The 27,203-nt window shown below is 38.6% G+C and overlaps 1 long non-coding RNA gene across 2 annotated transcripts; it reads right to left on the bottom strand.

Annotated features, from left to right (window-relative positions):
- Positions 1–1,009: 1,009 nt before the first annotated feature.
- On the bottom strand, positions 1,010–27,183 carry LOC106148847. Of its 2 annotated transcripts, none has more exons than XR_001234558.1 (3): positions 27,062–27,183; positions 6,457–6,657; positions 1,010–1,060 (listed from the first exon to the last, which is right to left on the bottom strand). It is a non-coding gene; the product is annotated as an uncharacterized LOC106148847 (long non-coding RNA). The 2 variants fall into 2 exon arrangements; XR_001234559.1 differs by having other exon boundaries at positions 6,457–6,614.
- Positions 27,184–27,203: the final 20 nt, after the last annotated feature.

Below are 27,203 nucleotides of genomic sequence, written 5' to 3'. Positions count from 1 at the left end.
TTCCTACCTCATATATATCCTCTTTCCCTATCCCACAAAAGAACCGAGAAAACTGTGTGCTGAAGCGGCTCCTGTGTGTTCACAAGAGCTCAGTTGAACCAGTCTCTTCTGCACTGGCAGTGAAATCTGCCCAGGTGAGAGTATTTGCACAGTGAAAATCAGCAAATGCTGGAAAGCAGAGCTCTTTTTCTCAGAGAGCTAGTTACTGAAATTTTACCACATCTCCCCTTAAAAGCTGTTCAAAACTTTCTTTCAAACTCACGCCAATGTGTAATTTATTAATATTAAATACGAATGAATATTTCTGCATACTAGACACATAGCTCCTGTGTCCAGTACTCTGCTGTGTTTTGTTTTATTCTCAGAATAATGCACTGAGGTATTCTTATCTGGAAACTAGACAGGCGGAAACAGACTCCCAGAAGCTAGCTGACTTACCCAAGTTCACACGAATGGCAGCACCTGCTTTCCAGCCTACATCTACCAAGCTCGGGTCCCAGTTCTTTCTACCACTGTCTTCTGACTTATTTGCAATTCAGGAGAAGATCTAGTCTTAAACCAGAAGGTGATTCTTCAGTGTAGCAGTTCATAAATATTTTAGTCTCAGGATGGCTTTACACTCTCAAAAGTATTGAAGACACCAAACAGCTTTGGTATGGTGGAGTATGTCCACCAGTAGCACCAATGGTATTATAATAGAAACAGAAATGTTTAAATGTTTTTATTAAATCACTTAAAAATAGTGATGACAGACAATTACACTGCCATTCTCAACCTTTGTGCACGTGAGCAGTTTCATGGACAATTTTTGCACAAATGGAGGTGGGAGAGAATGGGTTCAGCGTGATTCAAAGGAGTGAGCAACCTAGATCCCTCAAATGCACAGTTAAAAGTAGGATTCACATTCTTACAAGAATTTAATGCCCTGATGATCTGAAAGTAAGCAGAGCTCAGATGTAACTCAAGGGATAGTGAGCTGCTGTAAATACAAATGAAACTTTCCTTGCTTACCTTCATCGGTACAAGTCTGTGATCCTCAGGTAGGGGACCCATGAATTACCTGGTAAAGAACACATTTTTATTAAGAATAACTCTAATTACAAAAACAATAAAAGTAGTCAAAAGAGTTTTGCACTTTTGCAAGTTTCTTTAATGTCTAGTTTAATAATAAGACAACTGGAATTTTACAAGTGCTTCTTCACTCAAGCTTTTGCCATGTGCTGTTTGGGTTGAAATGTATGAAGAAAATCCTACTTCATCCAGATTAGAATAGGGAGGCTTTGGTGGATCCCCCAAAATCATCTTAGAGAACCCCCAGGAGGCTTTGAATCACTGAGGACTGCTAATCTAATTATTACATTTCAAATTTGAGATAAGGATGGGAAGGCAATGGGTTTCAAACCCAGAGTCCATTCAATCCTTCAAATAAGTTTATCTTAGAATTTGGTTAATTCTATGAGCTCCTGGTTGTTCTAAGGTAAATATAAATATATTCTGTGGCAACTGACATTTCTCTGTGTCCATCCTCTACTCCTTTTCTACCTTCTCCCTCTTTCCATCTTTTAAGCCTTAGGCATTGTCAGCCCACTGGCTTTCCAGATTCTAACAATGGATTTTGCAAGACCACCTACTCATTCAGCAAGTATTTATTAAGTACCTCTCACGGCCCCTACCAGGCAGCAAGCTAGATGCAGGGGATATAGCATATGCAAAGTACTTACAGTGACTGCCTCCTTGGGGCTTACAATTTCACAGCAGAGACAGTGTGCTAAATCCACATGTAGAAAAGTAGGTGGTACTGTTAAGAATCCATGGGAAATGCTCTACAGAGAGGCAAATCGTTCCTAAAGGAGAGGTCAGGGGAGGTCTGAAGATTCTGAGTAGAGGCGGGATGGAAAATAAGAATCCCAGATAGTGGGGGTGAAAAATAATATGCAAAGAAACCAGAGAAATGAGGCCTATAGGATATGTCAAAACCCCATGTGGGGTCTATTATGGTTTGTGTCTAGATGTCCCCCACAAAGCCTCGTGCAGTCATGGGGCAGGCTTCTAGAGTTTTTGATTGACTCATGGCCCAATAGGATTATGGGTGTGAGTGTTACACTCATGGTCCAATGGGAATATGGGTGTGAATGCTACACCCACCATGGGGCAAGTCGCCTGCATACAACATAAGGGAGGGAAAGAGGCTTGCTTGCTGCTCCTCCCTTTTGCTCTTATTGCTTTTGCTGTCTTCCGTCGCCATGAACTGTTGCCCTCTGCCATGTGCTACCCTGCCTTGGAGCCAGCTGATTATGGACTGAAACCTCCACAAACTGTGAGCTAAATAAACCTTTCCTTCCTTAATTGTGGGTGTCAGGTATTTCATCTCAGCAATGAGAGAAAAGTAACCAACACAGGGTCTTTCTCATAAAAGAAACAAAAGTACATCTTAGATGGAAAGGGGTATGCGCTGGTAGACCATTCAGATGGTCTAAGTCCAGCAATCTTTCCTGATCCATATGAAATGGATTCTGAGAGTCCCCAACCCCAGTAAATGTCTGACACCTCAGAAGATACTAATATATACTACTTTGAGCTTTTCTGAGTCATACATACCTATGATAAAATTTAATTCACAAATTAGGCACAGTAAGATATTTAAAACAATAGTCATAAAATATAACAATATAGTCTAAACAATATAATGTAATAAAATGGCCAACATCACTATTTTCATGTTTGGGGCCCATTATTAAGTAAAACATGGATAACATGAACACAAGCACTAGAGTGCTGTGACAGTCGATCTAATACATGAGGCACCTAATGAACAACTAGTGGGAAGGTGTCATACACAGTGTCGTTACCCTGGGCAAAGAGATGATTCATATCCAAGGCAGAAAGGAGTGGGGCAGCAAGGGATTTCATCATGCTATTCAGAATGGCCACAATTTAAAATTTATGCCTTCTTTATTTCTTAAATTTTCCATGTAATATTTCAAACCACAGTTGACCATGGGTAACTGAAGTGGTGGAAAGCAAAACTGCAGATAGGTGAGCAGAGAAAACCAGTATCATCTGGGCAAGACAAGACAAGAGCTTTAGTTTATATGGGTGAAGGGACAGAAAGATAAGTGCACAGATTTGAGCAATACCAGGAGATAAAACCAATAGGACCCAAAGCTGTGTTAGTTAAGGAGGGAAGAAAAAGTGTCAGGAATGCCTCTTAGATTGCTCAGGCATGTTCCAAACATCCCTGCAGGTCAGGCAGTGTGCCAGGCTCTGGCACACAGTCTAGGAATTAGGACTGGGTCTGAGTAGGAGTGATAGAAAAATGAAAACTAAACATTGCTTAAATGACAAAGACATTTTTTGTGTGCATCTTCTCTCATTCAAATGTCTAGAAATCTAAAGTACAAGACTCTTCTCCACGAAATGTTAGATTATCTGCCCTTTTTGCTGCTCTGGGAGCAATCTCTCTTTCTGGGACCCCCAAAAATGGATGTTCCAGTTCTGACCATCTTCCAAATGTTCTAGCCTGCAGAGGAAGGGGAAAAATGAAAAATAAAAACAATGCATAAGGAAATATCCCAGAGGCAGCCACCCAGCACTTCTGACTAAAATGTATTCACCTGCCCTAGGAAGCTGCAAGGAATGCTGGGAAATGAAGTTTTCATTTTTGGGCAGCCATATGGGCTGGTAGACAATTGTGTTACCATGGAAGGAGGGAAAGCAGATATTCAGAGACAATCCAGTTTCTACAAAGACAGAGTATCCACAGATGTTTCATTTTGGACAATTATAACAGTTTGATGTTAGTGGTTTCCATCTTGGGAATCTCAGTTTGGAGGGTTCCCACCAGGTGACCCTATAACTTCATCCAGTTCCAGATGAGGTATTGATTATACCTGATTGGTTACTGAAGACACAAAACATTCTTATAATGATTTTCTTTGCTAATGTTAGATTGAATGAAACCAGTAGAAAAAAGATGCTTTTTCTGGTTGTTATGTATTTGATATATTTGTCTCATGGAAAATCAAATATTAGCTGCAAAAAAAAGGTAAAATTTTTATGACTGTTTGCATTAACAAAGTGGTATGAAAAAATGCTAGTAGTAAATATGACGTCTTTGAAGGAAACAGAAAACAAAACTCCTACTAAATTAAAAATAATTGATTCTCAGTTATAAACTTTTTTGGTGGTAGGACAATCAAAACATTCACTGCTATGATCGCCAGTCCAGTCTACCTGGGATCAAGGGACAGGTTGCCTATTCTGGTTTTGTCTGTTGCAATACTGTTTATTTCTCAGTGTTGTCTGCGTTAACTACAGTGTTTAAATTTAATTTCTTAAGTGATTATGGAAGAAAATAATCCATAACAATGTTGGTTACCCAGAGAAAAGAACGTGAATTCATAATTTGCTGAGGTTATACTACAGAGTAGGTACTTTATAAGTACAGGTTAGCAAGTCCTGACTTTTGCTACTCTCCTCCTTTTAAATCCAACTTGCCTTAAGACCAAAAAAGGTCAAATGACAACTTTGATTCTAATTCAAATTTTCTATTTAATTCATTGAATTATCACTAGGCTTCAGTGACATTTTCCACTTCATTTACAAAATAAAACTTTCCTGATTTGATTTACTGCCATTTAATAGTTCAAAAACCTGAAGACATGAAATACAACTCTGTTTTCCGTTAGTGGTTAGTTAGTTCTTTTAAAGATCTCTTAAATATTAAAAATATTAAAGAGACAGCAGTGGCTATCTCTTATGAAATCACAGTTTAAATCATTGAGCATATTTCTTGTTAATAATTTAACAAACCTACTAAATAAGCTTCTATAAAAATATCTTTTCTCATGCAGTATGGGTAACTGGTATTTTAAATCTGATCTTTCTTCATTGCTTTTTAAGCTAAGGTTCACACACAGAACTTTTAGTATGTATTTGTGTTTATGTTTATGTGGACATAAATAAACATAAATATAAACATTTTCATCTATTTTCCCACAGGGGATTACTTACCATGTAAGAAAGCATGGCTTATTATCAATTTCTATGACTTTTGAAATAACTTCTACAATGAGATAATTTAAATATAAACTCTCTTAGACCATTAATGTTCTAGTAACTTCATAAATGAGACAACCAAGGACACACCATGAAGTATAATTTGTCAAGTTTTAACATAGAAGCTAGACTAGCTTATTCAGATTTGTGCATAGATAAGAAACTTGACTCATTCTAGTTTTATAGTTTCCCAGAAATTTAAATACGGTGGAATGATTGTCTGTCACAGCTCATAATGCACTTAAATTTAGAGCTCCAAATAACCCCACCCAGCAATCGGCGTGTTTCTGGAGGCCTTCAGACTGAAAAACCGCAGCTGTGTTTATATGCTAATTTAAAAGCCCTATTATATATGCAGGCAACTGGGTTCCATGGCTCAATCACAATTCATTCATTTTGCTTAAAAAAAAAACACAAAGAAATAAAATCAGAGAACTATATAGCATTATGGCCAGCCCTTAAAAATCATAAAAATCAGGAGATTGAAAATTATACCCTGACAAAACCCACAAATCTTTTCCATTTCCCATTAGATAAAGTTCACAACTGAAATTCCAAATATATGTAGTGAAGGTGTGGTACTCAGCTCGGCAAACATTTATCAAGTTAAGAAAATATGTTATAATAAAGAACAGCTGAAACATAAATAAGGCAGGGTTCTTACCTTGAAGATCTTGGAGTTCAACAAAAGATATTTAGAATCAAAGATCTGTGTGTCCATTTGTGTGCACAAATGCACCAAATAAGCATACACTATGTGGAGCATATCAATAACAGTCTGTCTGTATTTGCTTTCAGATATCAATGAAATTGTGGAGTACTTTCCTGTGGGAATGTTACAGGTCTGTGCATGATATTACATATGACTCACATACCAACACTTCTAAAGTACTCCTTACTGCCAGGTTCCACAATGACCCTAGCAAAAGTATGTGTAGTTGACCATTACACATTGCCGAATTCTGAAAAACTATGTGAAAATGAAATATTTTTCTCATAATGCTTACTTGTTAGCCCAAATTTAAACTTAAAAAGCATATTCTAACCTAGGTGTTTTCTAGACCTGGGCCTTTTCCATATTTTTGATTGTGGAATATGTGTGCATAATGTGAAGGAGATGCACCAGCTTATCATAAGGAAAATCACTTTGCTCTGAAAAATTCAGACACTTTTTTTTAAAGGTGCTATAAAGAAGTAGAACTTTCATAATTATACCGGAACATAACACAGTATGTCTCCAACTTACTCTTAGGTTGCATTTCAGATGTTATGTTGATCGAAATGAAAAAAGTTTTACTGGAAATAACCTCTTATATGCTGGATTTTCAAGAAAGCACAAGTAGCAATTCATTTACCTACAGTATAGCTCTCTTATACACACCTTTTTTTTTTCTTTACCTTTTGAGTGCTTCTTGAGAGGGAGATCAGCAGTGCTTGATCTTTCCAACTCTGGAAGGCAGCTATGCTCACCACTACACCACCAACACACACAGATCTTTCCAACTCTGTAGGCAGGGACTTCACCTCCAAATCCCAGTGACTGGAAACCAGGACTCCTGAGGGGTTGAAAAGGAGGACCCGGAGAGTATGACAACAAAGCTATAAGGGATGAAAAGATGAGTAGAAGGTGAGAGACCTTCTGCTTTCTTTCCTAGACAGCTGCAGAAAAGAGCTATTATTACTGAGATTAACAAAAAAGAAAAGATATCAAGCAGAATGACTCCATCTTATACATTTCTCTCTTGCAGTAAGAGAGAAAGAGAGAGACAGAGAGACAGAGACAGAGACAGAGAGAAAGAGACAGAGACAGAGATTGTTACATAGGTTATAATCCTGGATTTGCTAGTCGAAGTTGCATGATTTAGGGCAGGTGCTTAAACCCCTCTGGGCCTCAGTTTCCCTAATAGAAAAAATAGAGATAACACTGAATTCACAGGATGTGTAAATGACAATTTATATGAGACAATCTATGTAAAGTTATCAGTACAATGTCCAGAAAAGCTCTCAATGATTTTAGCTAGCATTATTTTTATAGCACTTCTCATTGAAGGCTTCAGGGACATGGTGAAAAGTATATTCAATTTGTGGTCAGTTCTAGTTTAACTAAATTCATGACCTTGAATGGGTCCTTTAATTTCCTCAAGTCTCCTCAGGTAAAATGGTGTGTGTATCTACTTAAGCCAGTGCTTCTCAAATTCCCATGTACATAGAATCCCTTGTAGATTTTGTTAAAATAAAGGTTCTGATTCAGCAGCCTGGGGTGGTGCCTGAGATTCTGCATCACTAGAAAACACCCAGAATAAGACTGATGCTGCTGGCCTGGGTACCACACTCTGAGTTGCAGTGATGTACATACCTTAGAATGTTTCTTGATGCTTTGAAACTATCATTTATAATTATGGTAAGGCTCTATCTTTATATAAAGCGAATGAATACAAGATTCAGGTTCACATGAGAGAAAAATCACTCTCAAATATCCTGGGGATTTTGTCTCTAGAACTCTGACATGTTTGGAGTGGAAGGTCAGGATGTGGCCAAGGGGTCAGATGGTTGGCTTCTTAGGCTGTGGGCAAAAGGGAATGCTTCATGTCAGGTCCTAAGGGCAAAAGTAATTTTATGAAGTGGAAATAAAATTTAAATTGGGAGCTTTCTTTTTTCTTGATTCTAGGAAGGAAGCATGCCATGATAATGAAAAAAGGGGTGTGTGCATGCATGAGTGTGTGTCTGCGTGTGGGTGGATGTGCGTATTAACTAGACTATGCCAACTCCATAAATTACGGGCTGACCTTGCGCAAGTTACTTAATTTTCCTCAATTCATTCTCTCCTAAAACCTGGGAATAAGCATACTTTGTTTCTAATGAGCATTCTAATGAAAATCAAGTGATACAATGGCATAATGCCTACAGTACTTAGAATAAGGCTTAAGTGTATAGTGAAGTGCTCAGATAAGCTTATCTGTTAGAATCCTAGTCATCATCACAACTATTAAGTTAGGACCATAGGAAGACTGAACATGATAGTTCAATTTTATTTCAGCTTCCCAAACTTCAGTGTTCACAGAATCAACTGGAAGGCGTACTGCTGCACATATTGCTCGATCCCACCCAAGACTCTACCTTTGTAACAGGTTCACAGGTGGTATGAGGACAGGTTTGAGGACCACATGTCTCAACACTGTAGATCTCAATCACTGATCTACAGTTACTTCCTGTAAAGAGTCTTTGGAAAATTCTCTCATTTTCCATACAAGGGAAATTCACTAATATTCCATACAAGGGAAGTGACCTCATATGGGACATGCTCTAATTTTAATCCATTTTTGGTGAAAGTATTTAAAAACATATCACTTTTATTCTTATCTCAGTGAACAGGGGCTGTTAAGTACATTGAATTTTTTTTTTTTTTACTGAAGTCATATAGTAGTTTATCTTGAATTCAGAAGGGATAAGGAAGTAGGAACTGTTTTTGGAAGTAGGAAAAGTTTTGACTTATGAATTTTACATTGACTTGAACAATATTTCTAGAATTTTTTTCAAAGGAACTGCCACTGAGTCCCTAAAAGTGATGGTGGTAAATCTTAGAATGTAGCATTTGCTGCTTAAGAATAAGTGTGAGGTAAACTTTACTTCCTTTATTGTCGTGACTACTAGATTGATGAGCACCAAAAATGGTGTAGGCGTAGGTTGTTCTAGAAAGGAGCACCAGGCAGTACCAAGGTGTGTTGAATTCATTGATTAATGGATAGCTGCCACTCTGGGTGGGAGTTTCTTGTATGTACTGTCCTCAGTCTTGTCTTATGCTTTCTTAATTGCACAAAATATTGCCATCATTGCTTTGTGCTAATATTAGGCGAGAACATTTAACAGATATATTAAAAGCAAGGGTTGGAAAGCCAAGAAGGTGGGACAGGGTAGACTTTGAAGCTCCTTCCACTCCAGACCTGTTATGGTTCTCTAATACTTATGATCTTCTGGTCACCTGCTGTGACAGCGTGGTATAATATCCAGTGTCATTAGGTGACTGGCTTGGGGCTTGGTGTCTTTTCTACAAAGACAACAGATTAATTCTCAACAACATACTCTTTGCTGCCCTGCTGCTTCCACACAAGTCTTCTTTCAACCTGTTCTTAGACTGCTGTTCAGCTCTACAAAGTTATGCACGACTGGATAACAGAAGTTTCAAGAAATATAAATACAGCAAGAGTAAGCAGACCAATGGAGAAAAGACCACTTGTGGGGCTTGGCTTTAGGGTCTCAGAGAGTGTCTTCTCTCAGGTTTATGTTTCAGAGGAATAAAAGTACTCATCTTTGGCCTCTATAGCTGTTATATATTATAATAAAGCTCAACTGGGCTGGGGATATAATGATAGAGGGTTTGCCTAGCACTCATGAGGCCCTGGGTTTGATCCCCAGTGCAAAGAAAAAGAAAATGATTCCGCTGTCATTTACATTTCAGAGAAAATTATGTTTGTCTTATCAACGTGACTAACAAAAAGAGTGCTACAAATAAATGGTAGGTGAAAGAGCAAAATGCAATGTATTTTACTCGAGCATATTCCTTTAACTCAATTAAATATTCAATTAAATATTGTTACAAGCTCAACATTAAGTCAGCTGCTCTGTGTGCATTTTGGCATGCATGTCTTAGAAGCCCTAACATTTCATTGCCATTGTAATAGGTGTAACTCTTGATGATAGATGAGAAAATGTTTTAAATAGAAAGGAATTCAGAGGAAACTCAATAAGTCTCTTGTTACTTCACTTCTTTGTTCCACATCTTTTTTTCCCTCAGTGACAGCCTATTAGTGAGGCCCCTCTTAACTACGCATCAGTTTTATTTGAAAGACTATGGGATTTACACTTGTTTCCCAGGGCTAGTGGGTCTCTTTAGTCAATGCTATGCCAGGGTCAGACAGGTTTTCCATTTGTCATTGCTAATGACCTGTAACTGTTCCACTGACAGAGTCTTTTATTTCTGATGTAAACATTTTGCTAACTAGTCATAGGTCATGTAGGCACCTTATCCACTCCCTGCTAATTCATCATCACTGGGGAGCAAATCTCCATTGTATCAACCAGGTCCTTCTTCTCACGATTTTATGGTGTTGGCAGTAGCAGTAAGTATACCTTCCTTGTTCAACAACAACCTGAGAAAAGGAACCTTTTAAAAATCTTTTCAACCTGATTAAATTATTTAACTGCCACTGTATTCTTAAAAAGATAGTTTTATATTGCAATGTTTCCACTGAGCGATAGAGTGCCATGTGTGCGTGCCATAGGAGAAAGTATAAAATTCTAAATTTAAATACACTGATTATGTGTTCTGAGATATCCATAAACGGGAACAAAGTGATATTATTATAAGGTGTTCAGGTACATTCTAGAGGCATTATGCATTTCCTAGGTTATTAGTTTCCTCTGCCCCATTTTTTGGGGGGTATTAATTGTAGGTGATCCAAAATTAGTTAATGCCCTTTTGCAAAATTTTGCAGCAATATCTGTAAGAAATCATCTTATTTTGGTAAATTCATATCTGTTCATTGGACATTTTTGTAGCAATATAATTAAACTTGAAATGTCATGCTTCAAGACTTATTTTTTCCCAATTTTGAGGAAAACGTTAAGGTCCTAATTTAATTACATTATTTTAGGACAAACAGAACTCGATAAAATAAGCTAGGTCACTAGTAAACTTGATTTTTTTTCTCTTCTCTGCATAAGATACTAAAACATGCCAGTAAGCAGTTTCCTAATCTAGAAAGTCAACAACCAGCAACAGCAAAATTCATATTCTCTGATATCCAAAGGTAAGAACAGAAGTTTTCAGCTGGAGATAATTTTGCCCCCTAGGGGACAGCTGGCAAAATCTGAGACAATTTTTGTCTCAGCCTGAGGGGTGGCAAGAGGGTTGGATGTGTGTTCTACTGGCATCTAGTGGGTAGAGGCCAGGGATGCTGCTGAGCTTCCTCTAATACTAACACAGCTCCTCACAGCAAGGAATTACCCCGCCCAGAATGTCAGTCGTGTTATGACTGACAAACTTGGCCTGAGAACCTTGTTGTGAATGGAAATATCAGTGGAAACAATAGAACTTTATGTACTGAATCACGATCCTCTTCAAGGGTGAGAATACACTAACCCCAACAGAGGAAGCCAACCTAGGATATGAGAATATAAGTAATCTTGATTAATGGATAATTTGTGTTCCTTTGTGTTCTACATCTCATTGAGATATAGTACATGAACCATTCCAACACAGTGATTCCTGACCACTTGTTCATTAGTTCCTACAAATTATTTTATTTGTTACTCCTAAATTTAGCATACTGTGAAATCAGGATGTGGCATCGCCAGACTCCATGAAATTTGTCCTTCTGTTTCCTAATAGTTCATAAGCGGATGATTAAGTGTGGTCTTTAACTTGTGAAAGTTTATGCTGTCCTTCTGCTTTTTTTATTCTGTTTATGAAGCACAGCCTTTAAAACAGGATGTAATTTAAAGCAGATGTCCTCCTAAACTATTTTTTGTTTGAATCCAACAACATGATAAAAGGAAAATAACTGAGAAACATGGATGGGGCTTCAAGATAAAACATCTTACATTTTTAAATAACCTGCTAGTTTTCTTCTTTTTTAGTACACATTCTAGTGCATTCCCTTGTAATTTAATTCTACATTAGCTGTTGCTTTAGTACATCCTTTCTAATTTACCTCTGCTTCTCTGTTCTATATAATAGGATCTTCTTATGCTCACAGCTCAATTCTTAGCTGAAATTTCAGTTTTTCAAGGAGCTCATCTGTGACTATCCAATCTAAATTACATACCTTCACCATTGCCCTCTCAAATGTTTTGTTTGCTTTTCCTTATATCTATCTCAGTTTATATATTTATGTGTTTATGTATATATCTATCTGGATACACTTTAAAATGTCTTTCTATCTCATTAGACTCAAAGTTCCACAAAAGAAGAGATTAATTTACTTTGTTCACTGTAACCTTTCCAGACCCTGCTATCTGATCCTGACATCACACCAAATGATTGTTGTAAAGGTGAGACAAAAACTATTCACTCAAAGTATATTACTGTCAACAGAACTGAGATCATCAAAACTTGAATCCTTTCCTTCTCTGTGATCAGGTGAATGCATCCTGCTACCATTGTTCTCCTATATATGTAAATATATCTTATTTTTTGTCTCAGTCTCTTTTTCCCAGTCATGTGGTATAATGAGGGTGGGCTCCAAACTGTCAGTGTGTGTGACACAGTTTAGCCAGGACCACACATAAAGGGTGATCTTTGCTGTTGGATTTTTGTACCAATCTCTGAAGCACTGTGTGGAAGCTTTGACTAATCTTGATACAGAAAAGTTCTTGGGATGCCCTTAAGCTGAAGAAAGAACCAGAGATAGTTGGGGATCCCTTTGAAAATGTTGCTCAATTCCCAAAGAGAAAAGAAAGTGACCTGCTACAGTCTGGATGTGGTTTATACCCCGAAGTGTCATGTATTGGAAGCTAGGTCCCCAGTACTGGGGATACTGAGATGAGGCCTAGTGGGAGGTGGTTAGGTCTTTAGGAGGACTTAATGTTTTCCTGAGGGAGTATATTCTCACTCTCTCTGAGGTCTTAAGTGAATAGGCTGTTATAAGGGAACTTGGCATGTCCCGTGAAGCTTTTGTGCCTTCTGTCTTGCTATGGGATCTCTTCTGCACACACTCCCACCATGGTGATGCTATCTACTATGAAACCTCACTACAGGGCCAGGGAGATAGCTCAGTGGCACAGTGCATGCCTGGCAAGTGCAAAGTCCTGAGTTCGATTCCCAGTAACAAAAAAAAACCCTCACTAGAGCCAAGCATGTATTCTTGAATCTCCAGACCTACGACTTAAATGAATCTCTTTTCTTTACAAAGTACCCAGGCTTGGGTGTTTTGTAATGGAAACATAAAATGAGTACATGATTGTTCTCATTTAAGTGTTTCAAGTCATATGTTTGGTTCATGTCTCTAAAGATGTCCTAGCAACAAAACACTGATGATCCCCTGTTCAAGAATTAAACCCTATTTTTTCTTTCTCTTCCATCTGGATTGAATATGTAACCTGCTTTAGCCAAGGGAACTTTAGCAAATGTGCCATAGAGACTTGAAAAGTATTGGTACACAGAGGCCTGCTCTCTGGCCAGCCTTTGGGCCCAAGACCACCAAATGAAGAGACCTTGGATCACCTGCTAAAAGACGAGAGACCAGGCAGAACAACGCTGGCCCATCCTAGCCGAGGCATCCCAGACAGACCAGCCCACTAACTTATAATATGATCACAAATTATCCAGTCCCAAATTAAGGAACTTCCTAATTAACCCACAGAATCACGGATAATAATAAATGATTTCAGTTAGAAGCTACTAATTTTGGAGGTGGTTTGTTATGCAGCAAAAGCTAATGGATAGAATCACAGACAGCATATTACTATATGACTGCTCAAGGAGGCATGTTGGGTGGCTATAAATTATGAGTTTGACAGTGTTCCTCAAATTCCCTAGTTTTATAAAATTGTTCAATGTACAAAAATGGATTTCTGAACCAATATGTGGAAATCACTAAGACACTTTCCACTTACAGATGTTCAAAGGATTACTCATTAAAAATTCTGAAGAGTAAACTGGGCATAGTGGTATGTGCCTATAATCATAGCACTCTGGGAGGCTGAAGCAGGAAGAACCAAAGCTCAAGCCTAACCTGGGTAGTTTAGTGAATTTTTAAAAAGATTTTACCTCAAAATTTTACAAAAAAGGTTGGGTATGTAGCTCAATGTGAAGGCACTGGTTCTCAATGTCCAGTACCAAAAAAAAGGAAGAAGAACAAGAAGAAGTAAAGAAATTCTGAGAAATCACAAAGTAAATAAAAATTAAAGATAATATTTCCAAGCCTATTTAAAATACCATGGCCACTTAGCATCATTATAATGATTGCTGAAACCTTACTCTGAATGTAAAGTAAGGGGATGAAGGAAAGCTAAGATTTGAGTCTTTGAGTCCTGGCCTGAAATGTAGCACTTTCAAAGTAGAAGAGCTTCAGAAAATCTAACACAGTAAAATGAGAGGCATAATCTTGTCCTGAGTCCCTGTGAGGTCATTACCAACTTACCAAATAACCTGGGGTGGAAATTCAGATAGTGCACTCTCACTTTGTGTCTCTGAGGGCTTGAGCCAACCCTGGAGTGGCAAGTTGTTCTTTCATCGCAAAGTCTGTCCTGAGAGCCTCTTTTATGTCATGTATTATTCTGAAGAGTGTCAGGAATACACTGATGAGCAAGACATTCTTCTCTGATAGATATCTAATATGGGACTCTCTAGGCCCTCTAATACACTCTCTAAGCTCTCTTCAGGTAATATTAATATCAGTTGGTAATAAGACTATGAAGCAGAACAGAATAGAGAGCTAGAACAGTGGTTCTTAACCTGCAGCTTGGATCAGAATTCTTGGATAATTCATTAAAAATCAAGATTTCCTGACCCATCCTCCTGGGTTTCAGATTCTATAGGCCTTGAGTAGCGACTGACAATTTTTATTTCAAAACTATTCTGAACGACCAGACTACAAAGTGATAGGTGGTAATTCTGTTGGAAAGGTCTCTCTGACCACCAGAGAACTCTCTGATGAGGTGGAGGGAGCCATTAAAGGTTCTGGGAAGAGAGTTTAAGGCAGAGGGACCAGCATTTACAAAAGTCCTCAAGCAGAATTGAACTTCTACTGAAAGAATAGCAAGGATTAATTTTCTAATAGCCATTGCTAGACAAGCATGTCCCTTGTCACTCACCAAAGCATGAATTATGTGGGAATGACCAAGCACAAGAATGCATGTGCGTGTGTGTGCGTGCGTGTGTGTGTGTGTGTGTGTGTGTGTGTGTGTGTGTACCAGAAACTGAACTGAATTGAACCCAGGGCCTTCACAGTGAGCTACATCTGCAGCCCCTTTTATTTTTTCTTTTAAAACAGAGTCTCTTGCTAACTTGCTATGTTCCCCAGGCTGTACTCAAACTTGCAAACCTCCTGCCTCAGCTTCTGAGAGTGCTGGTGTTACAGGTAGTGTGCCAAAAGACTTCCTTTCATAGGTTAGGGCCTTCAGGCCAGACTTCAGTCAAATTATATTCACAATAAAGCTCACATTAGAAGTACTTAAGAGGAAAAAGAAACTTGGATAATTGAAGGGTCTGGCTTAAATTAGAGACCAAAAGTCAAGAAGAGGAAACTTGTTTATTTGTCATGCTGTACTTGTGGAGATGTTCTGGTTTGCATTCTGACACCAGAGTTACGTATCACCTAAATTCATAAAGTCTAAATTTTTGCCTCTGGCTTGCAGAAGAGTCTGTGATTTCTCAGGTCAATGCACATTGTTTCAGTGTGACTCCTGTATTTGTAAATTTTCCCAGATAAAATGTGCTACTGTATGTTTAGGAGCTTTTTTTAACATCCCTTCCATCATTACATCCTCAAAGTTTAATTTAATGATGCAGAAAATACAAGCCCCATATATTCACCCCACAGATGACAATACGGGCTCAGAAAAGCCTATACTCAGCAAATGGTTCTTTCTTTTCTCTTCATATAGTTACACTTCTAATAGAAAAATTGATTTTCTAAACTCTGGCAAGCATACAATAGGTAGCGGAGCAGGGGATTGGAAGGCAGAATCACAATAACATGCTCTATTGAGGCAGTTCCATTTCACTTACCACCTCTTTGCATTTTTTACTTGCCATTGGTTATAAAACATTGGGCTCTACTCCAGAGGAAGATCAGTTGTGAGAAGAAAAGGAAAACTAACCTCTACTGATCACTCAAGATTCGGGCATTTTGTTCAATATTTTAAACGTGTGCTTTTAGTTTATCACCTTAGCAATGAAAAGTTTCTTCATTCTGTAGGATAAGAAAAAACCCCAGGACTCAGGGAAATTACCAAATGGATCTGAGAGAAATAATGTAGATGACAACATCATTTCTCACTCCTGGAATTTCCTGTAGCTCCAGAAGCTATAAAGCTTTCTTTCACATACTACATTAAAGCCTGGAAGTAGAAGTAGACAAAGAATAGCAGGAGTGAGACATATCATAGAAGAAACAGCTTTATGTCATGTAATCTAGCAGAGTGAATCCGTGCCACTTCTTTAATAGAGTTTGTAAAGGGATTAAAGAAAATTAACCTGGAAGAAATGTTCATCATTGCCTTTAGAAATATCAAATGTCCTCAGTGAGGGACCAAACTTCATTTTAAAACGTTATGAATGGGGCTGGGGATTTAGCTCAGTGGCACAGCGTTTGCCTGGCAAGCGCAAGGTCATGAGTTTGATTCCTGGTACTGGAAAAAAAAAAAAAAGTTATGAATAAGTACAGGGATGGGTAGGAATTATTAGAAGAAATACTAAAAAAGAATATTTCATGACCTGAATTTACAGATTCTCTAGTCTTTCATATTAAAGACAAAATTGGTGGTAAATTCAATCCATAATTAACTCAGCCAAGCAAATAAAATTTTCCTGTCACTTGACTTACACATCAAATGGAAAATGCTGTTAAAATCAGAAAAACAAACTGCTCTCTGACTTCCCAAAAGAAATTGCCATTATAAATGGAACTTAAATCCATTTCAATTTATTCCATAAAGTAGAGAATAACAGATTTTGCTTTAAAATATTAAATTCTCTAGTTTATTTGTTCAGTTAAGAAACAGTGGAAAGTGTAGCAAATATGATCAAGATGGGATATATAAATACATCAATGTCCCAAAATGCAAGCAATTACTATGTATAACAAACATACTAATAAAGTTTTTAAAAATGTATAGATGAAATCAATATTCAATAAATTAGCTATAATGCTCCTAAATAAATCAAATGATCCATCCTTTAAAAAAGAACAAAAAAGAAGAAAGAAAGAAAAAAAGAAAGAAAGAAAAGAAAGAAAGGGAACTCCATAAAATAAAGACCTTTCTCTGACTGCTGAGCAGGAATAGAATTACATAGGCTTTTAGAATGTAAGTGCTAAGAAGGTTCTAGGAATCATATGCTACATTTCTTGCAGTTATTTATGTGGATGGGTAGATAAGGAAAGAAATGACTAGGCCAATGGCATACACATAATTATGGGCTCAGGTAAGATTAGCTCTAAATTCAACATTTGGAGATTTCTGAATGACTATTTTCTCCTGTGTTGGAAAAAGTAGTTCAGGGATTGTAGAAACTGGATTTTGGATAAAGGCATTCCAACTTAGAGTTTAGCAACAGTTAGGAAATGCTATAGGGAAATATTCGTAAGATTTTTGTAAGAACTAAATAACTTTCTTCAGAAAACCAATGCGTAAGGCTAAAATTCATAGGCAAAAGAATCCTTTCAAGGTACGTTTTCACCTTTTCCATTTTTCTAAGTGTTCTAATACCATAAATTATTTTTATTCCAAAATATTAATGGCAGATCACATTTATTAACTACCTATGGTATGCCAGGCATTATGCACCATATTATCTATTAATTGTCATAGATTCCTCACACCAGCCCGATCAAGTATTTTCTCCATTTTTAAAGCTGAAGAAACTAAAGGTTAGAGAAACTAAACAACATACTCAGATCATATGATTAGAAAGGGCACTGTCTTGGTTACTTTTCTCTCGTTGCTGGGATAAAATATCTGATGCCCAAAATTAAGGAAGGAAAGGTTTATTTTGCTTACAGTTTGTGGAGGTTTCAGTCCGTATTTGGCAGATGTTAAGGTAGAGTGGCACATGGCAGAGGGCTACAGCTCATGGGGACAGAGCACAGCAAAAGCAACAAAACGCAAAAACCAGGAAATGGCCGCAAGCACCTCTTGTTCTCCCTTACATATGCAAACTATCCACCCCAGGGCGGGTGCAGCTCTCACACCCATAATCAATCAAACTCTAAAAGCCTGCCCCATGGCCGTATGAGGCTTTGGGGGGACACCCAGACACAAACCATAACAGGCACAAACTTAGAAATGAAACCTCTAATTAGCACATTATCTGTACAAACTACAGTGGAGCGTTTTGCTCCCAGTCTGCATAGTGGTAACTCGGACCTTTCTTACACTAACTTTGGATTAGATTTACCCCCTATGTGTCATTTATAGATGCCCAAAATATGCTTCACAGTTTTTTGTGGGATCTCTATGACTAATATTTTACACAATGCTATGCAAACTGAAGGCGCGGTGAGTTTTACTTTAAAAGAGAGCTATGATACATAAAAATAAGAGATTTCAAAAATACCTATATTGACCTTGTACTAGTCAGCTTTCTTGTCATAAGACACAATATCCAACATCCACAATTTGAAGGAAGGGAGGTTTAATCTGTTCAAAATTGCAGTCTATGATTGTCTGGTTCAAAGTCAGAGACAACATAGAGGAAAAAGCTTGGTGAAGGAAAGCTACTCAACCCATAGCAGCTATAGCCAGAGAGGATAATCCAGGGAGGGAAACATATCCTCTGAAGACACACCCCAGCCCCACCTCCTAACAGCACATTCAGCCAATCCACTGATGAGTACAGGCCCTCATGATGCAATCACAACTCAAAGGCCCTCCCCCCTCCCTGCAAAAAAAAAAAAAAATAAGACTCTGGGGGGACATTTTAGATCAAAGCATAAGATTCCACTCCTGGTTCCCCAAAGGCTCATGTCCATTTAATTATGTAAAATGCATTTAGTTCATCTTTAAGGGTCTCCAAAGTCTTAACATTTTCAGTAATGCCAAAAAGTCCAAGTCCAAAGTCTCTTCTGAGACTCACAGTAGTCTTAGCTGTGAGCTCCTATAAAACTCAAAAGAAAGTTAAATACTTTTAAAATACAATGGGGTAGGTTAAATATTTCCATTCCAAAAGAGAAGAATAGGGGAATAGAAAGGAATTAAGAGGAAAGCAAGACCAAAACCAAGCAGGGCAAACACTAAATCCCGTAGCTTTATATTCTGCAGCCAGGCCATCTAGTGGTGAGATACGCACTCTAAAGAGCTAAGGGGCCTGGGCAGCCACACTCTTAAGAAGGTGCTGGTTGTAGCCCACATGGGCTTTCTCTTGTGCTGGTTCCCCTTACTGTACAGCTTTCTCAGCAGGTGCTCTGTGTTCCTAGCACTGTCATCTTTCTGGGGTATCCACTGTACCTTTGGCTTCATTCCCATTGCTTCATGCACAACCTTCCCAGTGGCTCTTTGCCTGGCTTCCAGATCTTCCTCTGAAATCTGGGTGGTGGCCTCCTATACTCCACAACTCTTGCATTCTCCATGCTAACAAAGTCAGTATCATATGGAAAACACCAGGGTTGGCTTCCAGCTCAAGCAGTAGCTGGGCTGCCTTGAACCATAGCTGCATTAATCTGAATGCCAGGATGCTTGAGCACAGTGAAATTACTCCTGGGTACTAATTCCCGAGCAGGCCCTTCTTGAGCAAGTATCCCAGGGACCCTCTTTCCAAATGAAAGGTTTATAGTTTTGCACCTTTGAACCTCTGATGGGTAGGGTCTTGCTGATTTCAGAGATGTAATAGTTATAATACATGAAAATAAAAGACCCATATTGCCCTCAAATTCAAAATCTCATTTAACTGACAAGCAAATTTGAATTTATGACTGTCATTCCAGATATGACTCATTCAAAGATTTTAAGGATCTGAAAATAGCCTGTAACTAGAATAAGTATCATATTGTATTATGTGTGTTATTGTAGCTAGATGTATTAGAGTTAATTCTATAAAAATGAGTAAGATTTGCTTTATTATTTTCCTAAGCAGAAAGGACAATTTCACTGAAATTTTTAAAATCACATTTCCATTTTTGATGTTACATTAGCCTATTTTCTGTCATGGTCATACCTGAGGTTGGATAATTTATAATAAAAGAGATTTATTTAGCTCACAGGTTTGGAAGCTGAAAGTCCAAGATCGAGGAATCCCTTTGGTTCAGCCCCTGGTGAGGGCTTCCCTGGCTGTATCACATCATGGAAAATAGCATCGTGGCAGGAGCACATGAGAGAGGGAGAGATCACATGGGCAGACAGAAAACCAAAGGGTAGGAAGGAGTCAGTCTTGCATTTTTATAACAAATTCCTCTTTGGGGAACTAACCAGGATCCCATGAGGAACAACAAATGTCCATGAAAAGCACATCAATTCATTCTGAAGGGAGTGTCCCCAGTGACCTAAGTAACTCCCATTAGTTCCAACCTCTTAAAGTTCCATCACCTTCTAATGCCATTATACTAGGGACTAAGCTTCCAACAAGAAGCCACATTCAAACCATAGCAGGGCCAGGGATTTAGCTCAGTGGTACAGTGCCTGCCCGGAATGTGTGAGGTTGTGAGTTTGATTCCTGGTACCTCTCCCCCCCCAAAAAAAGAAAACCATAGCAGATGCATTTAAACATAACTCAAAAAAATAAAGAAATACAAAGAACTACACTTAATTGACATATTTTTGGAAGATGTGTCTTGAACCACTACATTTTTTCAGTGATTGACAAAAAAAGTTAACAGTATAGTGTACTTTCACATGTCCACAATGGACATATATTACTACAATTCAATTTGCAATTACTCAGTTCATCTTAAATGTATCTTTTAAATAGTTGGAAATTAAAATTCAACTTGGAAATATTTTGGTATTCTTACTTTCCTTTCATTTTTTTTCTTTCCCATTCACCTTTTTCTTAATGCACTTAATTATTCAGCATTTTTCTTTTTGCATAGACTTTTAAGGATTTGGGTTAGTTCATAAGAGATGATTTGCAGCTGCAAGTGAAAGTTGTAATTAATTGTTATATAAAGCAATAGTCATTTTGAATATTGATTATTTTGAGCATTTTCACACTTATAATGCTGAATATTTACCCATTCAAGTTAAACTCCATGAGACCTTGAATATTTTATTTGTGATTAGTATAATGAACTGAATTCACTAAATGCTAATTGATCATCTTCTAGTTGTTTAAAATCATTCTGGTACCTCAGAGAGTGCTTTGATAGAATAATTCAGAGTTGATATATGATCAGAAATTCCACCCTTAAGCATATGCCCAAAACATACGAGTATATATATCCACAGAAAGAATTGTTCAAGCATGTTCATAGCTGTTTTACTTGTAATTGTCCTAAGCTAGAAACAACAGCTTGGAGAATGAATCAATAAATTATGGCATATTTATATAGTGGAATATCAAACAGAACTTTATAACTTTGTAATCCACACAACAATGTAGATTTACCTGGAAAACATTACATTGAGTGAAAGAAACCAGATACCACAAAGAACATTCTGTATGATTCCATTTATATAGAGTTCAAGATCTGGCAAAACTAATCAATGATAATAGAAGTCAAAATAGTGGTTACCTCTGGCAACTGGGAGCAGTTACTGGCAGAAAAAATACAGAGAAAGACTCAGCATTGCTAGGAATTTTTAAAAATATTGTTGATGGTGGTGATTATACCAGTACATAAAAAGGTAAGTCATGGAATTGAATACTTGGGATTTAACCTATTTTGCTGCATGTAACTACAAATCAGCTAAAAACTTCTCACTCTGAACTTACAGCTTTTTAGTACATTTTATTTTGGAACTTTATCTGTGTTGACGCACATAGGTCTATTTCATTATTTTAACTGTATCTATTTAAAGAAAAGATGATTTATGCTGAGATGAAGTTTGGCTTGGCTGATGGGTATATTAATACTACTGCGACTGCAATGAATAAACGTTCACATTTCAGTGACTTAATACAAAAGAAGTTGATTACTCAATCACTGTAATAGTTCAATTTGAGTACACAGTTCTCCTTCACATGGTGATTAAGGGACCCAGACTCCTTCTAGCTTGCAGCATACAGTTCCTGCCTAGGGGCCTCAGACTCTTCTACCGCAAGTTGAAAAACAGGGAAAGAAAATGTGATTCAGGAATTTTCTAGCCAGTGGCATGCATAGTTATTTTTAGGTCTCTTCTAACTGTCTCAGGGAACAGCACTCTCTGAAGCAAGGAACTAGGAAGGTATCTCATGACTCCTAGAACATACTCACTTTCTCTGGTCTCATATGCCAGCCCTACAACTTCCTGTCTTGCATGCAAACTGCATAATGAGCTGGTTAACAGTACAACCTCTAGCTGGCATGGTGACTCACACGTATAATTCTAGCACTCTGGGAGGCTGAGGCAGAAAGATCACAAGTTTGAGCACAGCCTGGGCAATTTAATGACTCAGCAAGACCCTGCAAAACAAAACAAGTATATCCTTTGCCTATACTGGGATTGATCTTGAGCAGATTATTTGATGTTCCCATCTTATCTTCTGCATCTGGAAAATGGAATACATAATAAAACTGTTTCACAGTATTTCTGGACAAACTTTAGGAGGTGCATACAGTATTTAGGAGAGTATCTGGAACATAATGCATATTTGGTAAATGTTGGATATATTACATATTCATTGCTATCCACACCCTTACTTATACCTCAACATGCTCTTGAACCACCAAAGAGTCAAGTTCTTTCCTTAAAGCCAACTTCATGGGTATGTGATTGATACTGACACAGTGCATGAGCTTCAGAAGGACCTGGTGCTTTGACACTGGCACATAGTTGAAGGGCGTGTTATCGCCATTGAAATCTCTAATTATTTTTTGTTGAACTTGTGTTTTGTAGGGGTGGTCTGAGGGGCCAATGGAATACGTGCATGAACGTACATATCCATGTCCGCCACTCTTTAGTGCTCCACTTACACACAAGATTCCTGATGAACATGGAATTCCAGAGGACCCACAGTACGTGGGACTTCAGCAAACTGAACACAAATACAAGGTAAGCATGTTTCAACTACAACTGAGGAAGTGGGGGCAGTGACAACCCCAAGAGACCAAACTTTCCATTCCAATCAGAATTTGCTTGGAACACAGAAAGAGGGCAACAACTGAGCAACCTTTCCATGTGCTTTCTTCCTCGTGCAACTTCCGCATATTAGCTAGCCACCTACACTGAAAAGGCTGACACAGAAGGAGAGGGAAAGTCAGGGCAGCCCATAGTTCCTTTTCTTTTCAGTTCTTCCCAACACAAGTGTTCCAAAGGTAGTGGTAGAAGGATGGACACTGACCAAGAAGCCTGGGCAACATTGTGACTTTGGGAGACCCTGTCTCAAAGTTTTGAAAGGGTATTGAGGATCTAGCTCAGTTTAAGGCCTTGGGGTTTAATTCCAAGTACCCCAAAAAGTGATATAAAAACAGTTTTGTTCTGTATTTCCACTGTCCTAGTAAGGACAAAACACATGGGCATACAGGAGTTACAAGGATGTCTGTTTATTAATATGTTTTGGTTCTTTAATTTTTAAAATAAAAAAACGAGAACTACAAAATATGAATAGTGTATTTTGTATATGAGTTAAGTGCTACTGTGTATGCATTTAAAATGGACTTTGCACAACATGAAGATGGATGGTAAAATCTATACTAATAATTTAAAACATTTTTTTCTTTACTAGAATGACATTAAGGGCTGGGGATATAGCTCAGCGGCATAAGCGCTTGCCTGGCGAGCCTGAGGTCATGAGTTCAATCCCCTGTACCAAAAAACAAAAAAACAAAACAAAAAAAAAAAAACAAAAAACAAGAATGACATTAAATAGCAAATAAAAACTACTGTGACAATAACAAAGTGGAAGAAAGGTAATAGTTTTTCCCTTTGTACTTTTTTTCCTGCTTTGTGGAATGAAGGGCCCACATTTTCATTCTGTGGCCCTGCAAATACTGTAGCCAGCTCTAGCCTGTCCTCTCTCTGATTCTTCCAAAAGTTTCATCCAGCTACCTTCTGCAGGAAATCCTACCTGATCCTCCATTCTTCTTAGGCTATGTTGGCTTCCCTACCATATGTCATCGAGCCTTACCACATTTTGGGGTTCTGCATTTACAGATTGAACCAACCAGAAGTTAAAATACTTGAAGAAAAAAATTGCTTCTGTACTGAGAACGAGACTTTCTTTTCTTATCATTAATTCCTTAAAAATACAGTATAATAACTATTTACATTATATTAGGTATTATAAGTAATCTAGAGATGAGTTAAGCTACGTGGGAAGATATATATAGGTTACATGTAAATGCCATACTGTTTTGTATATGGAACTTGCCCATCTGAAGATTTGGGTGACTGCAGAGGGGTCCTGGAACCAATGCTCTGTATATATCAAGAGATGACTGTTTTACATCTTTCTTATTGGAGTATCATCCACCAATTAGTTAATTTTGAGTCTATCTGCCCCTTAACAATCTACCTTTCTTGAAGGACTGAGGTAGATTTTAGATTTTATTCAGCTACCATGGACAAGAATCACTGGGACCATCATAGCAAAAATAAGTTCCAGGAACTAACAGCAAACCAAGAAAATTGCTTCTAATTTGGCTACACAACCAGCTTGAGAAGTAGTTAATTAATGAATGAAAGAATACCAATGGAGATTTCTTCAGTCTCTCACTTTCTTGTAAAATCTGGTTACTCTTTGAGGGATAGGTTCAAGTGCCACCTCTCAGTGAGTTATCAGAGCTTTTCTCTCTCCTCACTCCCACATCTCCACTCTCCACATCTCTTAGCTCCATGGCCTCAAGTCCCTTACTATTAATTATTTTTGACATCCAGTAAATTCTTACTTGAACTGTACTACTCTGATTAGACGCTGGTAATACTGAAGGCATACTAGAGCAGGATAAAAGGTTAAGCAAATAAGGCACCTACCTCAGGAACAAAATTTAAGGGACTGTCAAAACAACAGTAACCAAGAGAAAAAAAATTAGTGCAATATTTTAAAAATCAAAACTAATGCAGTAATCATCCATGATGAACAATATCTCAAAATCTTAAAAAAAAAAGATAGGATTAGACCCTTGTACCAACACCAATGGCTTCACTAAACTGAGTCCTACTACATCCTATGTTTCATGTATTTTCTTACTCCAGTAACTTCTGGGTGGATGAATGCAAATGGATTGCATCAGCTTGAAATTTACGCGTCATGGTCATGATGGTATGGCAGAAAAGGACTCCTGTCCTGAAAATAACTAGGCATACCTTTTCAAGTGAGCCAGCCTGGGATACCGAACTGTGTGCTCTCAAATTGGAATAATATTCCCGCCCATCATTCCCCGTGTAAAACCAAACAAACAGATGTCATGTTCTGTCACTAACCCTTTCCTTTCATGCAGCCTCAAAAGCTATCCAAAAATTGTCCTCCAAGGGCCTGTTCATGCAGAATCCTACTAGTTCATGTTGTTTCAATAATAATGAATTAACATCATTTCATAACAGTTACAACCATAGTCTCATGAATTGTTTGAATAATGCCTAGTGATTGATTTAATGCTTTGACTTTTTATTTCAGAAGTTTCCAGGAAAAATGAGACCAGAAAGACGAAGCCATTTGAACAAAGAGAAGCAGCAGTTTTTCTTCTACTTCATTTTCTGTATGTGTCTTTCTTAAGAAATAACTTAGAAAAAAAATCAACGCCAAGGTATGCTCAGAAAGAGAGAAAGTCAAAATTTCCATCAAGCTTTGAGGCCTATCATACACCTCATGAAGGAAGCTTCCCATCACCACATCTTCCCTTATTACAAAGTTGTTCACACGCTTGCTGGGTCCCTTTGAAGACCAAAGGCCCCCCTGTACACTATCCCTACCTACCTATAGAGGGCCAGGCTTTTCCCTCCGGGCAGCGGTTCACCTATAGTTAACCACCAGGGGGCCGCATGTGTGGACCCGTGGTGTAGACTCCACAGCTTGCCTGCAAACCAACCAAAACATCCCAGGGCAGCTTTGGAGCAAAGCCCGGGAACTTCCCCACAAAGAACAACCATCTACTATAGACGCTGGAAAGTTCTATGGTGGAACCTTATTCACAGGGAAGACTAAAGCACAAATGTTTCTCTAGAGACAGAAGGAAAATGGAGTCTGCAGAGTCTGAAGGAACAGGCCCCTTTCTCTCCTCCGAGAGCTTTGGGGTCTACAACTTTCATTCTGAAGCATGCTGAAACCAGGCTCATCTGGATGCAAGGAACTGCTTCCAGATTCTTCACATTTGTGCCTTCTAGTGCTATCTCCAAGGGTGGAGGCTTCTCCCCTGAGTGTGGACCACTCAGAAGAAGGTGAAATAAAACACGTCACCAGTTAGAAATCTAGAGATCTCTGTAATAAATAATCTATACACTGTTCAGGCAATAGAAGATACAAACTATTCTAGCTCTATTCATTATATGCTGCATGAATGTGCATACTGAATTATGAAGTAGAAATCATTTTAACACTGTTTCTAAGAAAATAATTACACTCCTGTCATCGAAGTAGTTTTTATGCAACTATAACTGTATACTGGTTGCGTTTAACTGTCTGGGTGTAGGATCTTTTCCCAAGTACTACAGCTCAGAATGCAAGCTGCCTGCTTTATTTTGTCCCAGGCTGAACCCTTGGCTTTCAGGACTCAAGGTAGGTGACACTTTAGAGCTGTATATTTGCCAGGACAGAACTTTATAAAGCTCTAAATTATTTTACTTGTGTTGTAGATTTCCAGGGCAAAGAGAACATAATGGGGCGTCCCCTTACAAGAGAGTTGTGGAGTGTCTTAACCCAAATAACACCTCCCCCAGGATGGGCAGAATGTGGTGGGAAAGGGTGAGTGCATGCGCCCTTATGCGCTAGCGAGGCATTTTCCAAACTTCCATTCCCGGGCCAGGGGTGGTGGTAAGACTACCGCCAGACAGCCGCGCCCGCCGGAGGCCTCCCGAGGAGTCAGAGCGCCTGTCGTCCCGACACGCTCCACAAGTGGTTTGGGGGCGGAAGGAGGAGCGCGGCCGCACGGGCCGCACCAGTCTGGCCGGGCTGAGAAGGCCGAGCTCCCGAAAGTCCCCCTCCCCGCCCCCTTGCCGCTCATTCTTCCTCTTCTCCAACTACAGCAATGACGACCAAACTCAAACCTCCACGCACCTGCAGTCGGGCGGGTGGACGCGCGGCCACCAAACTCAGGGCAACGTCAGCACCCCTGGAAGGGGCTGGAGGCGCGCGGGGACGGGCGGAGGGAGCGCGCGCACCTGGGAGGCAGGTGCGAGGCGGCGGCCGGGGGCGGCGC

This window comes from Chinchilla lanigera, unplaced genomic scaffold (assembly GCF_000276665.1).
Source record: "Chinchilla lanigera isolate Chin_1 unplaced genomic scaffold, ChiLan1.0 scaffold00029, whole genome shotgun sequence".
In the NCBI taxonomy this organism is placed as follows: domain Eukaryota; kingdom Metazoa; phylum Chordata; class Mammalia; order Rodentia; family Chinchillidae; genus Chinchilla; species Chinchilla lanigera.
The sequence above is the reverse complement of the archived record's forward strand: the minus strand, read 5'-3'. Positions and strand labels throughout refer to the sequence as shown.